The sequence below is a fragment of the Ochotona curzoniae genome, unplaced genomic scaffold, assembly GCF_017591425.1.
Source record: "Ochotona curzoniae isolate NIBS_2020 unplaced genomic scaffold, NIBS_Ocur_1.0 scaffold_1852, whole genome shotgun sequence".
Classification (NCBI taxonomy): Eukaryota; Metazoa; Chordata; class Mammalia; order Lagomorpha; family Ochotonidae; genus Ochotona; species Ochotona curzoniae.
The window spans coordinates 29,167,758-29,194,674 of record NW_024467087.1 but is presented as its reverse complement, the minus strand read 5'-3'; the positions used below and the strand labels follow the sequence as shown (position 1 = coordinate 29,194,674).

The 26,917-nt window shown below is 39.5% G+C and overlaps 1 protein-coding gene across 1 annotated transcript in view; it reads left to right on the top strand.

Annotated features, from left to right (window-relative positions):
* Positions 1-9,670: 9,670 nt before the first annotated feature.
* The window catches only part of PAK3 (p21 (RAC1) activated kinase 3), a 267,948-nt gene continuing 250,701 nt past the window's right edge, over positions 9,671-26,917 (top strand). Inside the window, exon 1 of the mRNA XM_040999477.1 lies at positions 9,671-10,054. The gene's annotated coding sequence lies outside the window, so the exon portion shown is untranslated. The remainder of the gene's footprint in view (positions 10,055-26,917) is intronic.

Sequence of the window (26,917 nt, the reverse complement as noted above, 5' to 3'; positions counted from 1 at the left end):
TCCAGGTCCTACAGTAGACTGACAAAAACAATGTTATCTACCTGGAGGCTGTCCTTATTTGGTTTCATAATCTGATCTCACAGGAACTCAGTCTACACAGTTCTGAGCAGTTCTAAAGCAGCACTTAGCTCTCCCAGAACTGGAGAAACCCAGAAGTGACTTTTTTGAATCATGGTTTTGTACCCAACACATTTAGCATGGTACCTGAAAATGTACTGGATATGCTAGATTGAGATCCCCAGGCCAGAAAAGGCCTATTCACACATGAGGTTTGTGGGTAATCGTAGCTGTCTTTCATCCCTTTTCATCATGCTGCTACCTGACCTCCAAGTGGAGATTCTCAAGAGGGAAATGCTATAGCTTTCTAGCAGTTAGAGCTGTTGTTCGTTCTGACTTGACTCTAGCCTCTTTGGCTTAGAGAGCCCATTACCATCCAAACCAATGCCATCAAAATCAACTATTGAGGATAGGAATTTGGCACAATAGTTAAACTGCCACTTGGTACTGGCATCCAGTGTTGAAATGCCTGAGTTTCAGTCCTAGCTTCCTGCTTATGTGCACGCTAGGAAGCTGCAGGTAATGGCTCAGCTGAATGGGCCCCTGCCACCCACATAGATAATACAGGTTGAGTTCTGAGCTGTTAGCTTTAGCATTGACAAGTCCTAGCTTTTGTAGACTTTTAAGGAGTGAACCAGCAGGTGAGAGATCTTTGTCTGTCTGTATGTCCTTGGCTTTCTTTCTCTCTCACTCTCTTCCTTCCAAATAGCTTCTAAAAATTAAAAACATTGTGGTGTGTGCTCTATTGCAGCATGTAAAGCCACTGCCTGTGACACCAGCATCCCATATGGGACCAGTTCAAGTCCTGGTTGCTCCATTTATGATCCAGTTCCTTGTTAATGGCTTTGGAAAGCAGTGGAAAATTGTTCAACTCCTTGGACCCCTGCACATAAGTAGGACACATGAAGGAAGCTTCTGGCTTTGAACTGGCCCAGTTCCATCCCCGTAGCCATTTGAGAAGAGAACCAGCAAGTGGAAGATTTCGCTCCCATCCTGCCTATCTCTATCTGTAAGTCCATCTTTTAAGTAAGTAAGTAAGTAAATCATTTAAAGACCTGAAAACATTTAAAAAGAACAGTACATAATAGAATGTATTGATATTACTCTTCACAAAAGATTAGCATATTTTTCTCTTCAGATACCATTCCTAAGAAAATGACTGGAGCCAGACTCTTTAGAACTCATATATCTAAGAAATGATTTGTGTTCAGAATATATCAAGAGGTCTCAGAGCCCAGTAATAAGAAAATAACTCATTTAGAGGATGTGCAATGAATTCGTAGAACTTGGTATTGGTGCAAAGCATGCTACCATGCAATCTGAGACAATGGGGAGAATGGAAGGGGAAATCCCTAAACCCACGGAACTGTATCGTGAAAAATAAAAATTTAAAAAATAAAGAAATGTTTTTTAAAAGAAAAAATAATAATTAAAAAAAACCCTAAATCTTCTTTACTTTTCAATACAGCAAGTGCTTTGGAAATCTATATTTTTTTCAAAAAAAAAAATCTTTCCATGTGCACTAATGCACATGGACACTAATGTTTATTGCAACATTATTTATAATGGGAAAAGGAACACAATCAAAAGCCCAGCAGTGGAAGAAAAATGAAAAAACTGTGGCTCATCCATTGTCATCTATATTTCACTGTACTATACTGCAGCAGTTAAAATAAGTGATAGAGTTACAAATGCTGACCTGAATTCTGTGATCCATTGGCAAATGAAGAAAACAAGTTGCAGAACAAATACACAAAGTGCAATTATGAAACAAAGTAAAATTGTATATTTGTATATGCACAAGTATGTGTGAAAATGCATTTAAAGGACATCTATCTATTAGGCCCCCAACAATCTGGACAGGAGATTGGCAGAAATGATTGTTAAAGGAATATTTACTTTATATGCTATGTATTTTTACATAATAGCTTTATTGAGATATAATTCATATAATATATGATCTGTAATTTGACTTACATAATTCATCATTTATTCACAGGAAACTAGGCTTTGGAAGGTTAAGTGGTTCACCTCACATCACAGCTAATAAAGGAGAGAGCTGAAATTCAAACAACTGCTGTCTGGCTCTAAAACCCATCCCCTTAATCATTATGCTACACTGCCAATTGTAATTGCTTTCTGGCAAGGGTATCTTCTACAGGCAAGATAGTGTTATGATCTTGAAGCAGGGAGTAGGCTTGTGGTCAGTTCCATAGCAATGGTGTCAAGGGTGTGTTTGAAACTTGTGAAAGGTGTATTTGTCTGTTGGGATTTCCATATTTATTCTAGATTAGAGTACAAATATTTCAAGTGCTGTGGCAGATATGGGGTTCCCTAAATCCCCATGTTCTACATTCAAGATTTGGGATAGGGCACAGTGACAGAGTCAGTTCTACCAGGATATAGTGCCAGCAATATGATATTCTGGTTCCTTGGCCAGGGCATTTGTCTGTTGTGCCTTTCACTTATTTCAGTCTGGTGCACTGCACTATAATGACAGTAAAATTCCCAAGCTAGGGGACCTTTTGCGGTAGGGATTTGGCTGCATTCAGACTTGGACATCTAAGAACATAGTAGATGTGGAAATTCTTTCTAGAACAGTGTTGTTTAATCAGGCTTAAGCAGCATCATAATGCACATGTTATGCCATATCATTATAGGTGGCAGGGACCCTCGTGCCTCAAAGGTAACCTTGACTACCAGCAGCTTCTTTTTCACACTGTTTTATTAACCTCATCCAGTACAATTTTCCCAGAAAGGAAGGAACATGGAAGGAAGCACCTAGACTATGGTCTTCCTGTATTAGGATCAGTTCTACCTCAATTTTGAAAGTGTTAATTTAAATTATGTAAGGCCAGGTTGATGCCAATTGTGTGGGGATAAAGGCAGAAAGATGGGAATAAAACTTCCATATTGATGTATAATCGATTTATTTCTACTTAGCTAAGAGGCTATTCCTTAAGAAAATCAAGAGTGTTATATATTATTGAACGTGTATCATTTTCTTCTTTAAGCCATCAACATGTAGAGTTACATTAACTAATTCTCTAAACTAACATTACATTCCTGGGATAAAGCAGATATGATAAACATTAACCATGCTTTCTTACATTGTTGAATGCCATTTGCTAATATGCTACTTATACTTTTTACATTTATAAATGAGACTGACTTGTAATATTCCTTTGTTATAATAGCCCTAGTTAGGTTTTGTTTTTAAAAATACCTAGAGGAGTATAATAAATTTCATTTTCTCTGTAAGAATTTAGTGAATATTGCTGGTAGAACTAGCCTGTCAAGTACAACGAACCTGATTAACTTCCAAATAAAAAATCTACATTATAACTTTTAAACTATAAGTTTCCCAATATTGTGCTTAATTTCTGTAACACTAATATTTTTCTAACTATGTTTTAGGCTATTTGTAATTTAGCAAAAGAAGGTAGAGTAATACAGGGATGCTTCAGAAAGTTTGTGGATATGCATGTTTTATATTTCTAGTAACCTGCGGACCTTTTGAAATACCCTCATATGCTATCAAGCACCTAGGTATTTCTGAAACTATCATGTAGTCAGTGTTTGCATATATCCCATATGAACTTGAAAACAATGTGTTTTTTGTAATTGTTTTCTGATATTGTGTGTATAGTTGTATCATAGCAAATTTTACTTGTAGATATGTGCTTAAGAATGATTATACTAAATGGTGGGAAAGAGGGGAAGCCCTATGCCTACAAAATTATAAAATGGAAAATAAGAATTTTAAAATAAATAATGATTATCCCATTTTGCAGATCAACAAATTGAATCTTGAAGTAATCAAAAGAAGTATCCGTCAAAATAGTTCATCTAGGAATGAGTGTTGAGACAGGTAAGATACCACCTGTGATGCATGCATCTCATATATGAATGCCTGGGTTTGAGTTCTGCCCTACTTCCAATATCAGCTTTCTACTATTGTGCACCCTAAGAGGCAGCAGGTTATGGCCCCAATAGTTGGATCTTTGTCCAATATGAGGGAGATCTGCATTGTTTTCTCAACTCCTGGTTTTGACCTGGTCCAGTAATTGCTATTATAGGTATTTGGAGAGTGAATTAACAAATGGGATTTCTCTCTTTTTCTCTCTGCATGTGTGTGTGTGTGTGTGAGAGAGAGAATGCATCTTTCACATAAATGAGTAGTTTAAAAATAGCTTATCTAATCAAGAAAAGAAGCCAAACCTCCTGACTATATTACCAATTACATAGTCACTAAATTGCTTCTGGAAACTTATTTTTTCCCCATATAATATTAACTTAAATATGAAGCCATACTTTATTGATACATTACAATCACATGTATTTGTGGTATACATTATACTAAAAATATTTGAAAGGGGGGGAGAGAGAGAGAGGAATCATTTATCTGCTGGTTCATTTCTCAAATGTCTTCAACAACCAGGTGTGAACCAGACTGAAACCAGGAGACAGAAACTCATGATTTCTCCTACACGTATCACATGACTCCAAGTACCAGAGCTAGACTAGTTTCCCAGGTTCATTACCTTGGAACTGGATCAGAAGCAAAACAGCTGGGAGTCAAACTGTCACTCTGATATGAGAAACTGTGGCAAGGCATGACTTAACCTACTGCACCACAACAATGGCCCCAGAATATATTATTTTCATACATGTATACAGTGTGTGATGATCAAATCATGGTAAGTGGTATATTCACTTATTTGTAGTTCCTTTATGTCAAGAATATTTAAATATTATTTCTTCTGTCTAATTTTAAATCTAGAATAAATTATTGTTAATGTTGGTTAATCTACCATTCTTTAAAGCACAAATTTTTTCTTTCTTTGACTATATTTTTGTTCCTAGTCACCAAGCTCTTTCATTCCCCTTTTCCCATCCTTGCTAGTCTCTAGTAATTGTTATCCTACTTTCCACTTCTGTGAGAATAACTTATTTAGTTTCCAAATATGAATGAAATCATGTGGTGCTTTCTCTTTCTGGCTTGTTTCACTTAACATAATGTCCTGCAGTTCATCTATGTTGCTACAAATGACAAGATGTTTCATGCAAATACTTCATGCAAAATATAAGATCAATAGATATATAGATAAGTATGTATATACATGTATTTATGTAGAGGATCTGTATAACGTAGACAAGTATGTCATGAAGGGAGATATATATCACAGTATGCATTTCTACTTCTGAATAAAAGATGGACTCCCAATCAAACTGTTAAATATATCTTGAGAATAGGATGCTGGACTTTATACCATTCATGATACACTTAACTAGCAGAATGATGGACTTGTGATTATTGTTGAGAGACTAAACTACTGTTACAATATAAGGGAAAACAGTGGATGGGATGGGACTGGGGGTAGAAAGAGAAATTCCTGAGCCTAAAGAACTGTATCATAAAAAATAAAGAATGTTAAAAAATATTTCATTCATTTTATAACTGAATAATATTCAACTATGTATACATATACACAAACATATGTGTATGTGTAGATCACATTTTCTTTACTAATTTATCCATAAATAAGTTTATTATTGAAACTATCAGCTATTTTAAATAATACTGCAATAAACATGGGAGTGCAGCTATTTCCTTGGCACACCAATTTTCTTTCCTTTGGGTATATATAAATAGTGCAATTACTGGATCATATGGTAGTTCTATCTTTAGTTTTCTTAGGAACTTCCATACTGTTTTTCCATAATGATTGTGCTAATTTCCACTTCCACCAACAGTATATAAGAATTCCCTTTTCTCTACATCCTGACTAGCATTTGTTGTGTTTTGTATTTTTAATGATAGCCATTTTAACTGGCATCTGCACCTTATTTTTTAAAATGTTGTTATACATTGGAACTTAGCCTTCCAGAAAAGTTATAGTAATTTACATGTGGCAATACTTAAAAATCCAGTATCAATCTAATGTTGAGTTCTCTCCAGTTCTTGAAAATCAGGACTGTATATTTCTTTCCACATTTGCATTATGGAGCAATTTCAAGCATAAACAGAAGTAGACTAGTTAAAAAAAATTGTACATGAACTTTAAGTGCCAAATAGCAGTCAGGATAACTTAGATAAAAAGATGGTGATGAAGTAAAATTAAATTTGGTTGAATTTTATGTTCTATATTAGGAAGATCAGATTATTTTAAATCCTTTCTGTGTCATGAGCATATAATAAAGCTCTAATTAATAAGACTCTTAAAAACTAGAAACTTCCACTGACTAGATTTTTTCCTGATACTCTATTTTGAGTAGAAGCTCAATATAACCTACTCGTAATAGGTATTTATTTTTTTTCTAAAACAATGAAATATTCAACGAGTGAACTGGACTACCATCCCTGTTCAGTCTAACATTTTATCTATAATATCATTTCCAGTTTTAAGTGCCTGGGCATTACACACGTGATTCTACATGTCAATCTTGTTTGAATTGACCTCTGGATGAAGCTAGTGAGGGAATAAAAAAAGAGCAGAAAGTAAAGAAAAAAAAAGTCAAAAAGAAGACCATACCTTCCATTGTTGCTTCTTCTGTGTTCATGCCATTTCTGTGACCCTGGAAAAAAGTCTCAAATATCAGTTTGAGCGAAATCAGTTTGTTTTTCTTGACTAAAGGAGTACCACAATGTAGTGAAAAGAACTCTGTGTTTGCAGCTGAAGTCATAGCTCTTTGTCTTGGGAGCTGTGTGCTCCTGGAGAAGTCAACCTTTCCCTGGCTTGCTTTCAACAGTACAGAAACAAAGGAGCTGGATGGGAGATAACAACTCATACCACTTATTGCTCAGTGTTTCTTTTATGTTATGAGATAGAATTCCCCAAATCTGGATATGCATAAAGGATCTTGTGTCAAATGTGGTTAGAGAGTACCCACGATGTTTCCAGCATCCACAATGTCTCATCTACTGTCACGAGTGTTCCATTTTACTGGATTTAAAATTTTCTCCTTCAAGTTCTGTTTGTTTTGAGAAGAGCAGCATATAAAAGTGCTTCATTGTGCAGAAATTACTCAAGATACTTTTTTCCTGATTTGGAAAGGCAGGGATTTTTGACATCCAGAGGTCGGAAGTGGGAAGCAAAGGGTGCAGTACAGAGGAACTGGAATGGTATCAGAGACAGATTTTACCTCCTTCACAATTTTTTCTGCAACTTGGCTCTGAGTATTGTTATGACTCAACCTGTCTGTGCTTGGCAAGGCTCAAACAAGAATAGTTTCTATTCGGTACCAGATTGGAACAGGGAGTCCCTGGCTGAGTATCAGATTCAGGTACTTTTGATATATTCTGAATGGAGTTCTTTATTAGGTCTTTTGATAAACAGGAATTTGTTTAGAAGAGTCAAACACACCTCTGAATAAATCAAGTACCCTGTTACAAAAAGCTATTAACAAGTATATCCTCCTTGTTGCCAATCAGAATAATCATGAGTGGCTAAAATCTGGGTCACAGTCCACTGACCAGTCCTAAGTATTACCTTATCATCATTTTCTGGTTCTGTTGCCTTTTTAACTTCCACATTGGTCCTCACAGAGTTCCTCATCTCTATTTGTTTATTCAAGCCTATTTCCTATTACCAGCACTTGAGCTCTGTTATCCTGGACAAAGGACTGTCTTTCTCTTCATTACCTCAAAGTTGAGGCACTACTATTTAAAAAAAAAAAAAAGGCTTTCCACTTTTACTGAAGAAATATATAAATAAAAATTTCTTTTCTTTTCATTAATTTTAATATATATTGTTTCTTGAATCTTGTTATGTGTCAAGCACTTACATTACTCCAACAGATTCTAAGCCCTTTATACTTGTTTTACCAGGTGGATTATTTGTCCTGGTCTTTTGCTGGGACTGTTTGGATCCAGAGCTGAGCTTTGCCCACTGCACTAGCTTGCCTCACTTGCTTGATAGCCACACTTGCAGGACTGCTCTGGCTAGTAAGAGACAGGTTTCCTCCCTTAGGAGCAAACAATGATTCATTCTCATGACTTAGAGTAGGCAGATCTAGCTCATGGGAGAATCATTTATAAGCTTATCACCCCAGGAATATCAAATAGACCCTCTTTCTATCATCCTTTCTGCACCCTCATTTCAAATTATTCTTATAGTAGTTGGTAGCAGAATAAAAGGAATATTTATGCCTGTAGATTGGGGACTGAGACCTAAAAATCTTTGACTATTTGTTCTCTACCAACTTGTGGGTTACATATAAATGTATCAATAATCTGCAAATCTTGCTTGAAAATCTTGCTTGACATAATGACTTTAGCTTCCTTTTCTAAACCTCTTATTGCCAAAATGGAGATGAATAGGTGAATTTGCTATTTCTTTCCAAATATCAAAAGAAATTTTGAAAATGCAATAACAGGGGTCCCATTTCTGGGCCTGCCACTTAATAATATGTAGTATTAGGCAAATCCATTTACCAGTGTAAAACCTTAGTTCTTTATCTGCAAATTGGGAGTAATGAATCTTCCCTTTCTAACTCACAGAGATGCTCTAGTTGAAAACCTGTTTTCATGTAGTGCTTTGTAAACCTTCAGGTGCTATATTAAGCATAAGCCATTAAACAAGTGGAAGCAAAATGCTCTAAAGGTCAACAGCAGGATAAATGCTTTTGAAGCTGGGGTTGTGGAACTGTGGATAAAACTATTACTTCCAGTGTTGGCATCCAATACAGACTCTGGTTCAAGTCCCAGCTGCTCCATTTCCAGTGCAGCTCCCTGTTAATGACCTGGAAAAAACAGTGTAAGATGGATCAAGTATTTGGGTCCTTACCACCCACCTGAATGAAGTTTTCAGTTTCTGGCTCCAGAGACTCCAGTCTGTCCCTGTACTGGCTATTGCAGTCATCTGGGAACTGAACTCCCTCTCCCTCTCTGACTCTTTCAAAAGAAGAAAGAAAGAAAGAAAGAAAGAAAGAAAGAAAGAAAGAAAGAAAGAAAGAAAGAAAGAAAGAAAGAAAGAAAGAAAGAAAGAAAGAAAGAAAGAAAGGAAGGAAGAAAGCTCTCATCATGGCTCCAAACGGACTTTCAGCCCTCTGATATTCAAGAAATAAACCCTACTTATTGTAAACTGAGTACTTCATTGGTGGGGAATAAGATGACCATGAAGATTAGGTGATACCTTAACAAGGAGAAGCCAGACATGTGGATGATGGTGACTGGGTAAGTCGACTAAGAATTTAATAATTAAAAAAAAAACTAGCTGTATGCCACCTTGATTGCAAGTACAGAAACGTTAGAATGAGGGAGAAAAGACAGAGTAGAATGCAGATGCTTTGTGAAGCAGGGGGTCCCAACTCGTGGAAGTCAACCGCAGTTAGAATAGACATTATTTTCTGAGTAAGCCAGTTAGCACAGTGTGAATGCTCAACTCAATATGTGATGATCATGGTGGTGACTGTCCTTAGTCTCCTTCTTTTCTCCTTGGCTATAGGGTTTCTATATATATTTGAGGATGCATGCTAGCAGTGACCAGCAAGAATACTGTAAGAAGGGATACAGGCATCTTCTCCCCGCTCTCCTTTCCCTGCCCCCAACCCAGCCAACCCCCTGCCCGCACAGTCAGGCTTGCAAGACTGGAAGGGTTTCACTTCCGCCTGGCTGCAGGAACCACAAGTTCCAGACTAGGTCGGAATTGAAATAATCACAGTCAAAATACACCCAGATGCATTCATACACCCAGACGCGCGCGCATCTCTGGGCTATGGGGCGCACGTGAGCCCACACACCCGGCGCACTTAGCCCTGCCTCGCGTCAGAGCATCCTCAGCAGCTGCCACAGAAGCAGCCCCCTCCTCCCCTGCTGCCTCCTCCTCCTCCCACTGCCGCCGCCACCGCTGCGATCTCCTATCCCCACTCGTCCTCCTTCCTCCCCCAGTTCCTGCTCCTCCTCCTCACATCCCCGGCTCCTCCTGCCCAGCAGCAAAGGGCAGAACCCTCGGCAGTGGCTCTGCTTCGCTCCGCCACGAAGAGGCTGACACAGGTCTGTGCTGGGAAAACGCTTTGTTGCCTGCTACCGAAGCGCCTGAGGTTTCAAGTGCCGCCAGGAGGGTATGGGGCGGCCGAGTGCGGGGGGAGAGAAGATTATTTCTCAGTTTTTCTGTCTGTCTCTATGAATAGATGGGGGGTGGGAGGCCGAGAGGGTGGGAAGACAGCTCAGTCCCTTTGCCAGTCCGTGGTCCCTCTTGGTTCATGGCGAGAAATCAGTGAAGCTGCTCGGACTTCTGCCTGCCCGCCTCCTACCCACCCCTAAAGCTCCCTTTTCTTTGCGCCCCCATTCTCCGCATTCACTTCCCAGGGTTGAGCTTTCTCTTGTTCTGGAAGCTGAGTGATGGGGGCGGGGAGAGATGGATGGAGTCGATCAGTGGGGCACCTGGGTGCCTGGGGCTTTGTTACACAAAACAAAAACCCGTCCTCCCCAGCTTCCAGCTCCTGGCTAGGTTTCAGTCTGCCAGCGAGGTGGGGTGAGGGCCAGGCAGACTGGAGAAGTGAGAGAGTGAGAGGGGGCACTCCCTATGTGTGTGACTGGGCACACAGGAATGTCGTGGTGTGTGCTAACATGGTGCGTGTTTTGTGTGGGATCCAGTGAGTGTGAGTTGGAGTCGAGTGTGTGTGTGTGTGTGTGTGTGCACGCGCGCGCGCACGCTCGCGGGCCGTGGGGCTTGGCTACTCTTGGCATTACATGTCCTTGGGTCTCATCGCATGCCAAGCTCGACTGCAGGAACACGCAGGCAGATCAGGTCCAACCTGTTCTGCCTATGTTGGAAAGGTAATGATGGTTTCAAAGTGGTGGAAATACCCTCTACTGGGGTAGTTGCCCAAGACTTTGTGGATGTGGAATTCTCAGCCAGCTTGACCAAACCCTGCTGTATATCTTTATTGTTCCCTCAAAGATGCTCAACTTTCTTAGCAGGTTCCCCTCTCTCAGCCAATGAGAATGCAAAGCTCTTACTGTGTTCCCTGCAGTGCCTCCCCCACCTCTTTCTAATTAGTGAATCCTTATGTTTCGCTTACTGCAGCAGAGTTAAAGGTATGCTAGGATATCGCTCTATATTTGGAGAAAAAGGGCCAAACTAAATGCATCCTTGTACTAGTCATGAATTTGATTTGGAAGTTAGCATTTTTTTCCCCCAGCTTGAACCATAAGGTGTAAACTGGTATGGTCATTTTGTTTGTAATCAAATAAAGAAGAGATCAATAAAAATGAACAAAATGACTAAGCCTTCTCTTCGAAGGCATTTTCATTTGTGGTTTTTACACAACACTGTCTTTCAGAGCCCAAAAATGTATAGTTAAGGATAAGAATCAGTCAAAGCACTAACATTCATTGCACACCTGCTATGTGTCAGTACTAATGTTAGGTATTAGAGGTCTAGAAATGAATAAAACATCATTCAGCTATCAGGGAGTGCAAAGGCTGGTAGGCAAGATCTTGTAAACAGACAATTAGAGTATGACAAGGGACCGGCAGGATACTGTGACAGCATGGAGGATGCGTGCCTGGAAGGGGGTGAAGGTTATGATCCAGAATGGCTTCCCCAAGAAGGTGATATTTGAGTGGAGTGTTGAAGAATTAATTCACCAGGTGGCTAAGTGGAGACTAGTAACCTAAGTGGCAGAAACAGCAGTATTAAGGCAGAGAGATCATAGTTAAGTAAGACTGCAGGGAGTCTGGAGTCTGTCAATTTCTCAAAAATTCATAATGAATCACTTTGCACTAAGATGATGATTAAGGGTGAACCCCAAAGCAACCTGTATTGTAGATTGGTAAGAATCATAAAACATCCATATCTTGAGAATTATCTTGAACATCTACTAATATTAATTCCTTTTCCTTTACGCAAACATAATTTATGTAAATGTGGATTTGCAAAATAAATGAAGTGAATGGATAGTATTCACATTGCAGAATTTGTTTTACAAAAGGATTGCTAATCTGATCATCTTAAATAACTGACTCTGACATTTTAGGTGATGTTTTTTAACCAGAACTCTGTTTACACAGAATCTTTTTTTCACAGAACTTTGCACATAACCGTTGGTATAACTGCATTATGTTTACATTTTGTACAACTTATCAATTGCAATGCAAGCTTTTTCCCTGATGATGTCAGATTTTTAAATACTAAAGGAAAGATGAAAACCGTGGTAATAAATAGAATACATCGACTATGATCTTTTTGTCATTTATGTTGTGTATAAAATACGAAGTAGGACAAATTCTTCAGGGACTTTTATATTTTAGATACTTTTTGTAGTGTCACTGGTAATTACCAATGGCAATGAGGTTTCAGTGCTGTAAGTTAGTTTGGGAATGGCTATGTAATGATTGCTCTAAGATTCATACAATTAAGCGGGAACATGGGCATATTCTAAATCTTCTGTAGGTGCTGATTGCATACACTAATGAATGGCCCTGGGAGTGAGACTGAGACATTGATGATTTTAACAGGAAGTGCATGGTCACAAAATTATACTAATGAAGAGTGTTGGCTCTGAGGATGTAGATCAGCATCCTGAGCGCCTTCCCTTTTAATGAAGACCAAAAATAGTCCTGGTTTCTATTTGAAAGGAAAGTCAACAGAGGTGGAAGAGTTAGAGCCGACTTTCTTCCTGGTCTGGTCAATTTTCTGCTGCAGGGCAGAGGATGACCCAGGGTTCTTTGAGTGCATCAAGATCCCATGTCCACACCTGATGAGACCAGAAGGTGTTGGCAGTATTTCTAAGAAATCTCCCCTGCATCTTGGGCTAGAATGGCATTGGTCTCTCCGCTGTGTAAATACTCTAACCAGTCAATAGCTAGTCTAGTGCTTCCCATTGTGGCTTCCATAGCAGACTAGTTCCACAGAATATTGGTAGCTCCTAAGAGATAGTGTGGGAGTGGGAGGAGGAGGAAAGGGAGCATGAAAAAAATTTATATGTTTATTTGTTTTAATAGACTCAGAGAGAGAGAGAGAGAGAGAGAGAGAGAGAGAGAGCACGATATCTAGAGAGATCTTGTTCATCTGCTGGTTCATTGTCCGGGTGGGTGCCAACGGAGGCCAGGACTGAGCCAAGCTGAAGCCAGGGGCCAGGAGCTTCCTCCAAGTCTCCTACATAGGTAGTAGGGACACAAGTGTCTTGGCCATCCTCAACTTCTTTTTCACAGGCCATTAGCTGAGAGTTGGATGGCAAGTGGAGTAGCCATTATTGGAACTGGAATTCATATGGGATGCTGGCATTGCAGGTGATGGCTTTACCTACCTGCCACAGTGCTGGCCCCAAGAAATGGAGTTTTGTGGTCAAGTTAAGTTTGGGAAACTCTTGGGTTAAACAAAAAAAACAAGTTTGTTTACTGCAGTGCTTCTGAAAATTTTGATTAATTTGAAGCACATCATGACTCTCCAAGAGAATAAAATATGCAGTATTTCTTAGATGTGCTTTCCCACAGAACCTAGTGTTCCAACAAACTCTCGGCTGGGCTCATGTGGAGAGGCACATTCTTGGGGCAGAAATGGACAAGAGCATTCTCTACTGAGTTCAGAGGCTGTCGGTATCTTGCAGTGTAAACGTGGATAAAAGATGAACTTGGATGACTTGCTCTACTCCTCTAGGCTTTTCTTTCCTCCGTCACCTAAAGTGAGGCTGATAATCATCACTGCTCTCACTGACTGTGATGGTGTGATGACAACTAAGATAATATCTCTGCAAGTCTTTTGAGCTGCTAGGAAGAAAGGCTCTGTACAAACTGAAGTTTGTTATGAAAAGGAAGTGAAAAATTAAAAAAAAATTATCTTGAAAGGCCCCAATCCATTTTTTTTTCTGCTGAGTTTTTGGGCAGACTGCCTCAGTTCTGAGCTCTCCTTTGACTGCAGAGACCTATCCTCCTTCAATCTTGAGTGACTCAGTTTTCTCACTCAGTTCTCTCATTTCTTTCACTTCCTGAAAATTTCAGTGTGGCCTTTAATTTCTTTGTCCAGAGGTATCATCAGCACAGCCTTCAGAGAAAGTCTATCAATCTGAACACACCCTGCTGACCAGAAAGCCTGGAGGTGGGAATTAAGTTGAGTAGCAAAGTTGCCTTTATCCTTCAGACTCATCTCTTGCCACAGTGCTAGAGAGCCATATTGGAAGTTACTCCAGTGGCCCTGCTGGAGTCTTTTTCACGAGAGAATTTTCTTGAGCACTAGTTGCAGGGGTCTGTTTTTGTTCAGTTGGAAGCCAAGGCCATCTTTAGGGAAATTTAAAGACAAAAGAAATAGCACACACGTGGCTATGGACCCTTTCTGATTTCCCTGATGCCTGTTAACTCTCCAATCTCTTTTCTTTACAAGCTACCTTGAAAACATAGCTCTTGAAAATGAATGGCTCATACTTGTTACAAACTGGTTTGGGATGATGACTGATGTGGTGGCATTTGTGCTCCTGGTTCTAGAGTGTTCTGTCTATGGATTGGCTCTTCTTAGCATCAAAGCAGCAAGCTTTGCTTGCAGGAGGGAGGATTTCTTTATGCTACAGAAAGTGATATATGTGATAAAGACTGTGTGGTGCTGGTAAACGAGCAGTCAATATCTGTCAGGAAAGCCTAGTGGAGTGTGTTGCCAGCCTTCTGTTTAGATGAGGAAAATGAGGACAAGAGAAGTGGAGTGAGTTGTTTAAGATCACACAGCTAGCATGCAGCAGAGGTTATTCTAATGCCTAAAACTTGGATCTGCTGCCTCCTACTGCCTCTCTTAGATTTAGCCACCTTCTCATGCTGTTCAGGAAAGTGCAGGTTGCAAGCCCTGGCCCAAGTGGTGTGACCTCTCATGTAGCCACTTTAAGCAGAAGCACAGGTTTCTTTTGGAGTCTTAAAAGGCCATGTTTCTTTCTCCCTCTCCAGTCCTCTGAAGAGTATAGATGTCTGGCTCACCAAGCCAAGTAAGCAGTTGCAAATCTGAGTGTTTTTGCCCTAGAATCTCACTGGATGATACACTCATCCTAGTTTCTCTACCTTGCTGGTTATTAACTTTTTGTGAGTCAAGAACGGAAGCTACAAATAAACTCTGCAGAGAAAGTCCCATATGCACTGACATGTGCATATGATTTCAAGGCTATCCAGACCCGGAATTCCTGCTATGCTTGCTGTTGGTTTCATACACAACTTAGCGTAGGTACACTTGTAGGTGCTCCCTTATGTGCTGAAGTTTCCTGGAATTGTCTATCTCAGCTTGGAAGTAATTGGAAATACCTGAAGGAACTTTTGTTAAATAGATTGGAAGAAGAGTTTGAGTGAAATTTCTTTAGGATAAAAGAATGGAATTGAATCCTGAAATTAATGTCAAAACAGGTAAGGAATGGAAATGAGTTAACTGTGTACTCTTCCCCTAACCTTATTAAGGAGAGTAAGGGGAAGGAGAGGAGGGGGCAGGGAGAGGAGGGGGCAGGTTAGAATATTTGGAAGGATAAGAGAGAGGGCAGGTCCAGAAAGAGCTTCAATATTGCCATGTCTTAATGACGTGAAAGCTCTTCCAAAAAAAAAAAATGGGAGAAACCTACCACTTCTCTCCAGAATTTAAAAATTTTTTTTCCCATAGTTCAACTTGTATATTGAAAAATAAAGTTCATGGCTTTGGGTATTAGAAGTTGTCTTAGAAGCCAGAACTTTTTGTCCTTGTAAAGGAGGAGCTAGGTATTGAAGAGTGGCACAGCATGCCTTGCTTCTTGTTTTCTTCCTATTATTTTTTTAGTTATTGAAAGCACATACTGGTTTGTGCTTACAAAAAAAGAAACAAGAACTAAAATAGCGCTAATACCCCATCACATTCACAATTTGTATGTATCATTTTGAGCATGTTTTCTTAATTAACATTCAGCCATGTAGCCACTACATAAAGTAAGAAATGATATGAGCATGTTCCACTTACCACATGTTTTGTACTAAACTGTGGTGTATCTGGAGGTCTTTGCCTGTCAACGTATTATGCATCATTCCTTTTAATAACTGCATAATTTTTCCTTTTATGACTGTACCTTAATTTTTAAACCAAATTTCACTGATGAACTTTCACATTAATTCTACGTTTTTTAAAAAATATTACAGAACAGTAGTGCAACATACTTCTGTGTACCTGTTTCTCTTGTGCATGATTACAGTTGGTTTTGCTGTATTCACAGTAGTACCATTGTCTGTTCACATAGTTTGGTTTGCACATGCCTCATTTTAAGAGAATCTGCCCAAAGGCCCTCCAGGAAGGCTACAAAGATTTACATTCTCACCAACAATGGCCATTTCTCCACACCCTTCCTTGCCAATTTCAGACATTATTGATCTTTTTAATCTTTGACAATGTGAAGTGTGAACAACGTCTCCTTTGGCTTTGCATTTCTTTTCAGTACTACTGAGGTTGAATGTCTTTTCATATGTTTATTGGCCATCTGTATTTCTTCTTCTGTGTTCTGTTTTTTATCCTTGGCCTGTTTTTAATCAAGTTGCTCTCATTTTGATAAACAAGATCTCTTAAGATTATACTTTCAAGGCTCAGTTCTGTAGTTTTGATAAAAAGAATCCCTTTATATACTTCAGATAGGAGGTAACTGTTATCTATCTTGCAAATATATCATGCAGTTTACTGTATGTCTTTTAACTTTGGGGTATCTAGCTATATAAAAAATTTTATGATATTTAAAAATCATACTGGTCAATTTGTTCTTCACAAGCTCACAAATAGTGCTACAATTGAACATCCTTATACTGTGTTGTATGCATTTTTAGCTCTTTACTTCCTTAAGATAAATCCCTAGAATTAGAATTGCTCTGTTCAATTGTTTCTATATACCACTAATTTCTTTATAAAAGATTTCTACCAATTTTACATCCAACTACACCAAAGCATTTTCTAGCATCAAACCCCTCGAAATTCAGTATGAAATGAATGGCCATGTAGGGTCATCTCTGCTGGCAGCAGCCACAGCAGCAGACCATGACAGACTAACCTTGGAGCTTGTCTGAAGACACTTAGGTGAAAAGCTACTGCTGTATCTTCACTGACCTCTACTGCCATCTTGATTGGCTTTAGAATTTTCCAGAGGCTGAATGTTACATTGAACAGGAATCAACTTCTCTCTAATTTGGCTTCTTATAAGGACAAGTCTGCAGCTCTCCCATGAGAAGTTATCTAACAGAAATAAACAGTGATGTCACTTTCTGCATGGGGAATAGAGACAAACAGGTACAGGTGTAGCCTCTCTCTTCACTCTGCCTGGGTTTGCCTCATCTTCTGTCTCTTCTGCCAACATCCACATCCTTACAAGTGGATTTAGGTATTTGGTTTAGGCAAAGGAAAGGGCCTATGAATTAAGAGATGAAAGAAATCAAAATGGTTCTCTGGGGGGCTTAAGAATATTGGTAATCTAAGGAGCACCATAGAAATCTTAAAATTGTTTAGAGGTGGCATAATAATGGGGAAGCATGCAAAAGTGGTAACAGTTGTTACTTACCCATTTTACAGATGGAGAATACATCTGGCAAAGAGAAATGCTCTGAGAACTGGAACTTTTTGGCAAGGTCCCTGACATATCCCTTAACATTTGTGAGCTAAAATATGGAGCAGTTTATCTCCTCTGGGCATGTATGCAGGTGCCTTTAAAATGAAGCTTCCTAATTTGACAAATTTCAAAATGTTCTTTTTGTTTACCAATTGTTCACTTTACCTAGTATGGTACTGGAACAGCCCGATTCTTGGACGCTTCTAAGTTTCCAAAAGATGGGTGGGCTATTGACCTCAAAGGAATAATCAGTATTAATTGAACTATTGACATTTATGAGTTGTGGTTTCCCACTTACCTCAAAATCTTGGTATTTGGCAAGTGGCTAGAGATCTTTTCTAATAGTGGGGTTTTGTTTTTCCTCTTAAGGATTTATACTAGAATAAGAGTGGTTTACAGCAGAACTGATTGTCAGATAATAAAATTATTACTGTTTACTGACTTGAGAAAATGGTTTTAACTGTTAAGCTAATGAATGTCTTCCTTTAAAGTAAGGCGCCGTTTCCTCAGTGCTCAATAATTTAAAACTGAAGCACTACAGCCACAGATACAGTTTCTACACAGAAATTATATGATTGACTTGCTGTATGATGATCATAGGAGTAAAACCTTTTTTTCTTTCTTATAAAAAATTATGGTACTTTTAGTAGAACTGGAAATTATCATAGATCCCTTTCCCTAACGAATTGTTCCACATAGGACTCATTGCTTTTTAAAACTCTGACTAAAGCCAAAAGGAGACATCTGTCTCTATACTGAATCCAAGATGACAATCTCATTAACACAGGGGAAAAGGAGTTGATAAATGGAGCCTACAGTGAATTGGGAAGTACAAGACCTGGATTCAAGTTCTGGTTTTATCACTCATTAGTTGAGTGGTCTTGAACATGTGTTTAAATATCTGTACACATCTGATTCCGCACATATAAAATGGGAGTACAGTTAGAAATAGATGATACTGAAATGCTTCCCATTTAAACAGGGCATTCTCATCTCCCAAATCAAAGCTTGTGGGAGACTCATTTGAGGGATTTTTTTTTAAAAATGTGTGGGGATTTCCACCTCAGTGGATAGAACCTGAAACTCAAAGAGTGGAGCCAGGAAGTTCATTTGTTCACTAGCTTCTTAGGTGACTTCCTAAAGATCTTCTGGGCTTTCTGGCCAGAGGGAAGGAGAACATTTTCTGCAGTCAAGAAGTCCAGGTCTCCCAGTAGGACTAGTTTAGAAATCTAGAATAAGAGACAACACTGGGGGATGTCAATTTTTTTACGTAGTTCCCTGGTGTTAATTTCTGAAGAGGTGAGTGGGGAGCCAGTGTTCTTTTTTTTTAATATTTTAAAAAATTTCATTTTATGACACAGTTTCATAGGCTCTGGGATTCCCCCAAACCCTCCCCCCCCCCATTTTGGTTTCCTCCATATTGTTACAATAGTATAGTTCATGTCCAGTCATGATTCCTTCATTGCAAGCATGTACCATGTATAGAATCCAGTCTCTTATTGTCCAGATAAATTCAATGGTTTCCTTGGGAGACCATCCCTGGTCTGAAAGCAGAGCTGGCAGAATATCATCCCCTCCAATGAAAAGCCACAACATAACATTAACAACTGTTTACAGCCTTATGGAGTTAAATCACATGGTATTGAGTGACCAATATGTTAGAAAATACAAGTTCTTAATCACATCCTGTGACTACTTCATTGACATTTCAATTTTAGTTTATACACAACCGGCTGCTATACACCTTAAAATGCTTATAGGGTACTATTCAGCTGTCTCGTGTCTATTTTCATTTTTATATTTAGCAGCTTATCATATTGAAGCATGTTTTTTACTGAACTTGGTGAATTTTAGGATAGTCGAAACAAGCTTATAACTCTAAAAAGCATATGTTAGCAATTGAGGCTCAGAACAGTTTTAGGAGGGGTGTGCAGAGAAATCTTCAATACCTTAGAGAGGAGTAACTAATCTTATATCCTACCTAGTAAGGTATATGTGAGCCTAAGCTGACCGTTTCCTGTCTGTTCTAAGTCTATCCAATCTAATTTTTTGTTGTTCTCTATCTAATCTTTTTTTTTTTTTTTTTTTGGTGGCTCCGGAGCAACCCTGGTGGTCATTGCAATAGAGGGTGGGGATCCAAAGTTGAAACTAAGTAAGGACCAGAGAAAGCTCCTCTCCCGAGTCCTGAAGTAAGTTTACTGTTCTTCTGTTTTTGAGGACCTCTAAGGGCTACCGGCTGTTGTTCCAATGATATTAGATCCTGTGAGGAAGGATCTGGGCATCTTCCATCGCATGTGGGAGATCCAATAAGGAATGGATGATCTGAGTTTCTTGGCCTACGAGGGCAGTCCAGTTCCCTGTGGTCTCCTTGGCAGTTGGGATATAGCCCTTGGTACCCATACTGACAGTCCTAGGTGAGGATCCAGGAGTTTCCAGGGTTGGGATTACAAGCCTCCTCCTGTTCACCTGCTCCACTCTGGGCCCCCCCCCTGCTCTGTGCATGTGACCTCCTGTTAAGAGGCTGTCAAGATCACTCTTTTTTTTAAGATTTATTTATTCATTGAAAAGTCAGATATACAGAGAGGAGGAGAGACAGAGAGGAAGATCTTCCGTCCTAGTGAGTGCAACGGCCGATGATATGCCGATCCTAAGCCAGGATCCAGGAACCTCTTCTGGGTCTCCCACATGGGTGCAGGGTCCCAAGGCTTTGGGCCGTCCTCCACTGCTTTCCCAGGCCACAAGCAGGGAGCTGGATGGGAAGTGGAGCTTAGAACCGCGATTAGAACCGGCGCGCATATGGGATCCCGGGCATTCAAGGCTAGGACTTTAGCCACTAGGCCACTGTGCCGGGCCCCAGGATCACTCTTGAATCCCACTGTGTACCTTTATAGTTTTGCTGCTGTCTAATGCTGATTTGAGTCTGTTGTCTATAAGTTACCTGTTATATTCTTGATAGGTTATACTTCACATCTTCCTCACACACTCTAAGAATGTGAAAGATTGCTCTCCTGAGAGCCAGTGTTCTTTTAATAAGAGAGAGTTTGGTTGAATAAAAATGTCCAGTTATTTGAGAATGAGAATATTTCAACATGTCCCCTCCTCTCTTCCTCTGGCACAAAACTTTAGTGGAAGCACAACTGACTGAAAAAAAAAAAAGGACACGTTTTCAGAACTCCTAAACCATTTAAACCCAAACTCCCAAACTCTCATTTGACCTCTATTTCAAATTTCTATTCCTTCTTTGACTTTTTCAATTTTTGTTTTTTCTTCCAATACTCCATGTATTACAATGGGGTTCCCCAAACATGGAGTCCCAACACCCTAGGTTTTAACACCTTACCTTCTGCCATTCTCCTTACATCTTAAATAACTTCTCCCCCTTCATCCCCTCTTTCCTTAATCAAATAGCCAGTTTTACTTCCTTCAGACAAAGGAATTTTCTCAGCATCATCATCCCCTCTAAATGCCAAAAAGAAAGAATTCAAAACCCTTTTGTCCCCACATACTTCTTTGTATCGTTCACTTCACTTTTGTGCTTCGCTTCCCTTACAGGGAAGTTGCATGTAGGGAACTGCTTCTCCAATGCAACCTTCCAGTGACAGGAAATATTCCTTTTGATGTATATAACTAGCATTTCCTAAGCCTTTGCTTCTTGCCAGGTACTCTGCCACTTGCTGCCTCTGTTATCTCATTTAATGACACCCATGACTCCATGAGATCGATCATAATGCACTTCTGTTTTATGAAGCAGGAAGTGGAAGTTCAGAGCAGCTAAGTGACTAGCACAAGTTGTCACAAATGGAGAGTAGCAAGGTGAGTCTGTCTGCTTCTGGAGCCTCAGTGCTATTAAGGGCTCCCCATGGCAATTAGACTCTGTTGTATCAAAGAGGAATGTATAAAGGAACAGAAGTACTTGGGTGTGGTACATCTGAACCCTAAAGTAACTCCAAGTACCAACAAAGAAAGGGGTCTTATTTTAATGGGAGCCTTAAGGTTACTTGAGTTATTGTATTGTGTATTGTAAGCCTGGGGATGGGAAACTGTTTGATTCTGAAGGATTGATAACTGAGGAAATCTGTAAATATTGGCAATGAGAAATAAATTCTGGACACCAATTGGACTATTGTTAATTTTGTAATTCATGGGAATGTGAAATATACTTCTTTCTGTTCTTCATACCACTCACATCAGAAAGACGGTCTCTGTAGGAAGCAGATTCTTAGATGTTTTCAGCTGATGGGGGACTCAGTCAAGAGAAACGGTCAGGGGGAGAGCTGAAAAAAGTATCAACAACAGTCTTGTTGGCTTGGATCTTGGATCTCTAGTTCACCCAAATCTCTCCTACCTGATTTGCATTATCAAACTTGCAACCTGCAGTACAGGATATTTGTCATCCACTAATACAGACTTACGGAACTAAAATTGATATGACTGAAACTCTTGAGCACAACAAATCACACATTGCAATTTCCGGAATCTATTCATAGGACCAAATTTATCTTTCAACCCTAAACTAGCACCTCATTTGAAGGAGTCCAACTTTTAACTTGGAATATGGTGTGTTATGGGGGTCATTGAACATTATAGCAGCACAAAAATGGACAACTTGTTCTCTTTTTTTGGCAGTTTCCTAGAAATCTCTTGTATTGGTTTTAATTTTTTTATATGTTACCTTTGAGTTGAGGCCCTCAGAGGAGGCCCTGCACCCATTTTCTCTTCTTATTTGAATTCAGTCACGATAATCTACACACATCAGAGACTTTATTCATGTGTTCCATGTCAAGTGCCAAAAATTATTGCCATTGTGGGCCTCAGTTTTTCCATCTGTAGTGATCTTCATGTTCCCTTGTCTATGGACTACAGATGCTTCTCAAATTTTTTGTCTCCTCAAACTCATAAATTAAAAATGTCATAGGTGGAAAATATAATTAACACACCTGATCTACTAAGCATCCTAGCTGAGCAACACATGCTTCTCCTATCAGCCCTGCTAGCTATGTATTCTCTTTTGGCATTCTTCCAAGAAAACTGGCTGGAGAGCCCTTCTCCTCCACAAGTAGCACTTCAAGTAAGGCAGCTACCTGCTGCCATAGTGACAATTCCTTCCTGATCAATAGAGCTGGGAATTAAACCCTGGTGACAGGACCTGCCTTGAGAATGGTCACTCCCAGGGCAAGTTACTTGCCTCACCCTGGTGACCAGGCAACTTGCCCTACCTACTACTAGCTGCATACCAGTATACCAGTCCCCATATCTGGGACCCCAGAGTGAACGTGTCAAGTAAATTATACCTTTGTTGGCATCCTCCATGTTCTGCCTTATTTCTGGCCCTCATTACTTCTTTTTAAAGAAATATGTATTTATTTATTTGAAGGGTGTGGGGTGGGGAAAGGAGAGAGAGAGAGCGATCTTCTAACCACTGATTCATTCCCCAAAATGGCTGCAATGGCCAGGGCTGAATCCAATTGAAGCCAGGAACCAAGAGACCTGCTACTTCCCCAGGTGCATTTGCAGGAAGCTGGATTGAAAGCAGAGCAGCTGAGAATCGAATCTGCACTGATACAGGCAGCAGCTTGCCATTCCCCCAGCTGTCATAATTTCTTGTATAAACTATTTAATATTATTGTTGCTGCTACTTTTAATGCTATGGATAATAGTTAAAATTTATTAAGCCCTTATTAGGTGTTAAACTGGGTGTTAAGCACTTATATGCATTACCTTATTTAATAGTCACAGCATCCCTATGAGACAGACACTGTTATTGCCATTTTCCAGAGGAGGAATGGCAGCAGCAGTTAGTATTCATTGTCTACTATATACTAGGTCATATGCTAGATATTTTACATATTTTCTCTCATTTAATCTTTTTCTAATTGTACATAGGCATTGTTATTACTACTAAAGATATCTGAGTATTAAGGGACCATATGGAAAGTTAGACATGCATGACCAATTAGACTTTGGATATATCTTACAGCTTGTTTTTTCCCATCGCTCTTTGTACTCTCCCACCAGGCACTTGGGTATAGTAGACATTACTCACTCTGAATCCTGCTTGGACATAGCTGGAGCTAGGAAGGTCATGTGATAATTAACTCCCCACAGCTGAAGAAGACTGGTTTATCCTGTCCACCCTAGATGGTTAGGGGAATATTTGCAATCAAGCCAGCACAGAGGCATGGGGGAAAGTTTAAATAAAGTTCCTACTTCTCAGCCTCAGGTTGTAGCTTTCTAACCTATCACTATAAATATCTCCAACACATATTTTCAGTAGTAGCTAATTAGCATAGACCCCATACTCCAACCATATTGACTTACCCGCATCCCAGTACAAATCTATTTCACACATTTTTTTCATGTCTTTATTCACTATGTTTTTCTATAGGATCACCTCTAAAAATCCTTAGATGATTTTCACTTTTTTATTCATTCTTTCATACTTGCATTGCTAAGATACAAGTTGATCATCCATAACATGAGGGGCTGTGTTGGGCACTGAGAATATGATTGCAAGCAGAACAAACATAGCACTTGCTCTCATGAAATTCAAAGTGAAAATATATATGTTAAACAAACTCAGACATATGTGGTTATAAACTAATAAATTCTGGGAAAGTAAAAAAAAAAAGAAATTGATGCAAGAGACAACAAAAGGGGAAACAATTGAGATTAGGGTGAATCAAGAAGAAAAGCCGCTCTAGAAGAAATTATATCTAAGTGAAGGCCCAAAATATAAATAAATATTAACAAAAAAATTCTATGCAGAAGGGAAAATTTGTGCAAAGACCCTGAGTTGGGTGCTTGTCATGTTCAAGCAACTAACAAAGTGCTTAGTAAGACAGGAGACCAGGTAGGACCTTGCAGACCACACTAATGCATTCTCTATGTTGTGTGCAGTGTGAAACTGCTGAATAAATGTTTACATATGGAATCAAAACAATGAAATCTGTTTTTTGAAAAATGTCATTCTGGATACTATGTAAGATTACTGGAGAGGGGAAGGAAAGAAAGAAGAATAAGTTAGGAGATCATGACAGTCTAGGAATAATCTCTAGGAAGAAAGATGCTAGTGTCTTTGGAGGAGAGGTGACCGTGGCCTTGAAGAGTAACCCAATTCAGGATATGTTTTCCAGCTAGAACCCAACAGACCTGCTAGTGAATAGGATATGGAGGCTAAGAAGAGGGAGAAATCAGAGTCCCACGTTTATGGCCTGAGTCGCTTCCTGCGGAGTGGTACTGTTTATGCATACTTTGTTTACAGAGATGTCCTGAAGCAGATTCAGGGTTTATCTGACCCCTGTGCCACATTTTGCCTGTAAGGCCTTTGTAGCATATATTCCACAGTACCTGGTTTTGATAATAGCTAACATGAGTTATTTGTTGCCTCCCTAGGTAGATTTTTAAATACTTTGAAGACACAAGCTATTTCTTATTTATCTCTGTGTTCCCCAGAATTAATCTGGTGAATTAACTAAGGAATTCCTTTCTCTTTCAAATTTACTCTTCTCACTCAAGCACCTGATTCTGGATTATGATTTTATAAGAACAAATATGACACACTTGATGGGATATGGGCTTTGATACAAAGTTTGAACTTTACTTAATCACCAATAGCCTTTAGAACAATTGTGTCTGCATGATACTCAGTGTATACTTAACTTTGTTCTATAGAACATCATTTAGTAATACAGTTAAAGTTGTGTGGGCACAGAAGAATTGCTTGATGGGAGTGTGTAGGCTGGTTCAGAATGGACAGAGCTGAAGACCAGAAGGGACCCAGGGCCTGAGTTGCTCACAGAGGTGTGGAGCTTTAGAGGCCATCTACAAGACATACTGTGGATAGGTTGTTATGGAATCTTAGATGTAGTCACAAGATAAACAAAATATGTGACATTCTCAACAAATACATAGCAAAAACATCTATATATATCTGTATCTATATCTATATTTATATCTGTATCTATATCTATATATCTTTTACAGTTTTTGCACCAAAATAAGCTTCTGGATTTTTAAAAAATTTATTTTATTTTTATCAGAGAGGTGGATATACAGAAAGGAGGAGAGACAGAGAGGAAGACCTTCTGTCGGATGGTTCACTCTCCAAGTGGCCACAATGGCTGGAGCTGAGCCGATTCGAAGCCAAGAGCCCGGAGCCCGGAGCCCAGAGCCCAGAGCCCAGAGCCCAGAGCCTAGAACCTCTTCCAGGCCTCCCATGTGGGTGCAGGGTCTCAAGGTATTGGGCCATCCTTGACTGCTTTCCCAGGCCACAAGCAGGGAGCTGGATGGGAAAGAGGGCTACTGGGATTAGAACCGGCGCCTATATGGGATCCTGGCGCATGCAAGGTGAGGACTTCAGCTACTAGGCTACTGCGCCAGGCCTAATAAGCTTCTATTTTAATTCCACTATCCATAAATCTTTGGAATTACCCTTATGTGTAACTGGGTTGCCATGCCACAGCAAGACCAAACCAAAAAAAGAAAAAAAAATTCAGCTTTTCTGAAATTCCTGCAGAGATTTTTTTTTTCGTGTCTATATTTGAGAGGCAAAGTTACACAAACAGATGCACACACACACACACACAGAAATATTCCAAATCTTCCATCTTTTGGTTGACACCCTAGATGACCCCAATGGCCAGGGTGGGCCAGGCTGAAGCTGAAAGCCAGGATTCTCATTCTGATCTTCTACATGGGTGACTGGGATCCAAAGATTCGGGCCATCTTCTGACGCTGGATCTGAAACAGAGCAGCTAGAGCTAAACCAGTAGATACCATCCTCCTGTAGACTTCCACACGGAGTTTTTTGATCCTGCAGTTCTGAAAGGAGAAGCCGCAGAATCTGCGTTTTATTAGCATCCTGGGTAATTCTGATGCAGATGACCTCCAGATCACCATTTTTTTTTTCAAGTAGTAATTTTGTTAGCCACATTTATTAACAAGAGTACACTTAATTTTATTTATTTATTTAGTTTTCATTGTAGGATATGGGCCTTCTGCTTCTGCTCCCTCCTCCCTGTCTTGCATACTTTGCTGGGTAGAAAGGCTTCCTGTCCATGGATGTTGGTTGTCAATCGTATTTTGAGATACAATGGCTTCAGAGAGAAATGAAAGCAGGTACAGAGGCATAACCAGCTTCTTGGATACAATGTAGATCATCCCTGCACTCTCTTTTGGGGAAAGTCCAGGGATGGGTCATTAAAGAGGAAGTTTAACCGTCCTTATAACCAGAGTAGGAAGGGTCAGGAGGCCAAATTTTTGTAACATTTGAACTGTGTCTTTTTGTTTTTAAAAAGGTATATTTTATTTAATTTGAAAGGCAGAATTACAAAGACAGAGA